General features: G+C 38.6%; 1 long non-coding RNA gene across 1 annotated transcript; it reads right to left on the reverse strand.

Moving 5' to 3' along the window:
- Positions 1-793: 793 nt before the first annotated feature.
- Positions 794-1,876, reverse strand: LOC138864065 (uncharacterized). The gene is made up of 3 exons (XR_011399079.1): positions 1,429-1,876; positions 1,183-1,299; positions 794-838 (listed from the first exon to the last, which is right to left on the reverse strand). It is a non-coding gene; the product is annotated as an uncharacterized lncRNA (long non-coding RNA).
- Between the last annotated feature and the right edge of the window lie 624 nt (positions 1,877-2,500).

Here is a 2,500-nt window from a genome sequence, read left to right on the forward strand (position 1 = left end):
TATCATAAACATCATTATTATTCCTATTGTTGTCATTATTATTATCCTCATAATCGTCATCATTATCATTCTCATCCTCTTATTATTTTTAATATCATAATCAATGTTGTTGTTATCATTATCATCACACACACATGAAACAGCACACTCTACGCCAACTTCGCTTGCAAATATGAGGGCGGCCGTCATTACCAAGGCCGCAGAAGCCTTTCAGATTGTTCCCGAACTTGATATTCTTTTGTGGATACTCCAAGTTTCTGCTTCATTTGTTAGATCTGCCTGAAGTATTGTTCTATATTTCTCCAACATGCTCTCTCCAGAAAGCATTGCCAACCGTAGCAATGGCCACTTAACTGCAACTGGTTCTACAGTTTTTGTCATTCGTTTAGTGTACAAATTACTAACTGCATTTGAAAAGAGTTACTATCTGCCACTGTGCCAGGAATGGCTCCTATCCATTTGCGCTGCTCTCTTTCGTTATTTCTCTCATCCTCACTCTGTCCGTCGGTTTGCTCCTCTCCCTTCCTCCTCTTGTGTATGTGTGTGTGTGAGTGCGCGCGCCCACATCTGCGTGTGTTTTTGTGCTCGCGCGTGCGTGCGCGTGTATATATATGTATATATATATATATATATATATATATATATATATATATATATATATATAATGTATATATATCATATATATGTATATGTAGCCCACAGTATCTCTAACTACAAAATACGTCACACTGTAGGGCCACCAGTGCAACGTGTCAGCATCACCTGCATCAATAAGGGCATCAAGAATAATCTCTTGGATTCTTGCACACGGTTTAATCCTTTCCTGAAGACATTCGAGCTGCAAACAAATAAAACATTGGTAACCATGTACTGAAATACAGGTCATTGAACAAAGTACCACAGTTATTTAAGTCTGGGCTTTCTTGATACATGATGTGTAATGCGTTACTTTTCTTATTTCAAAAGACTGGAAGCCTATTAACATAAATATACGAAATTAATCGGAACTATTTGTAGATATACAGCCCGACTCAATGAACATTCATTACACACACACACACACAAAAGGAATATTTATTAGTCTAAACTTGCATATCTACCGTATATATAAATGAATGTATAAGCACTTAAAAATGACAGACAAGTAGCTAATTCATCACACATAAACATAAAAATATTTACATCGTATCCCAGAGCAGGTAGCACTGACGCTTCACATTACCACCTCATCACCACAGGCACGTCACGTCACGACAGGTACACCATCTCATGACAGGTAGCCAGCCTGCACCCTTGCATCTATGAGACAATTTTACTTATATGAAACATCATATCAGGTATTAGCACTTGACACATATAGGATCTACATGGAAATAATAGCACATCACTATTCATATAATGCAAATACAGTATACAATTAATACCAACCAATGCGAAGACCATGTGAAGGTAGAAATCACTCTGCAAGGTGACAAGCCCAACTCCAGTGCTCTTTCCCAGACTACACTGAAGTCTTTGGGGTTATCACTATGACTCAAACAGTTCTTTAACACTTTAACTGCCAGCTCTTCCCAGAAATACTGGCGTTAATAAGAATGTCACTGCACAAAGGCAATTTCTATGAGCGTGTCCGTCAACCAAAAACCCTCCTCCAAGTGGTAATGGCGCCCAACACAGGCTTTCGCAGCCAATCATAATGCAGAGTACACGTGGACCAATCAGAACAAAGCGCTGCTCGTGCGTGAGCCAATCAACTTCAAGGATGGAAACACTTGTGCAAATGAGCTATTATCCAGAATTAGTCAATGCATATTTAAGTTTCATTCTTATTGTCAATGTATATCTTCATATCTGTGATTGTCTCAAACTCAACCTTCCGGTATAACCATACTCTTCCATTAATTACAGATGCTGCAAGGGGCGGGTCTACTTGTTGCTAAGGTAAATTTGGCGGGAAAACGCGGCAACGACTAGGCCATATCACATATTTCGACTTCCTTCACTAGATAAACAGGACACCCGACTCATAATAACAATTATCCCTTCATTCAGTTGTACATCAGCCTATATACACGTGTTTCACATAACATAGTCCACATACAAAGATATTTCAAATCAAAAATGCCAGCAGCAAAAAATGAAATAAAATTAGTACCGTTTTCTATAAAACTTATTATTAATCAAAGAAAACTTTATCACCATAAGCATATAACAAAACTTAAACTTGTATATTCTACAGTATACATATATATAGCAACTCACACACACTTATACATATACATACACATACACACACACACATGTATATGTGTGTGTCGTGTGTGTGTGTGTGTGTGTGTGTGTGTGTGTGTGTGTGTGTGTGTGTGTGTGTGTGTGTGTGTGTGTGTGTGAGAGAGAGAGAGAGAGAGAGAGAGAGAGAGAGAGAGAGAGAGAGAGAGAGAGAGAGAGAGAGAGAGAGAGAGAGAGAGAGCAGATTACAAATCTCCGAGTACAGTGAACC

The sequence above is a fragment of the Penaeus vannamei genome, chromosome 14 (genome assembly GCF_042767895.1).
Source record: "Penaeus vannamei isolate JL-2024 chromosome 14, ASM4276789v1, whole genome shotgun sequence".
NCBI lineage: Eukaryota > Metazoa > Arthropoda > Malacostraca > Decapoda > Penaeidae > Penaeus > Penaeus vannamei.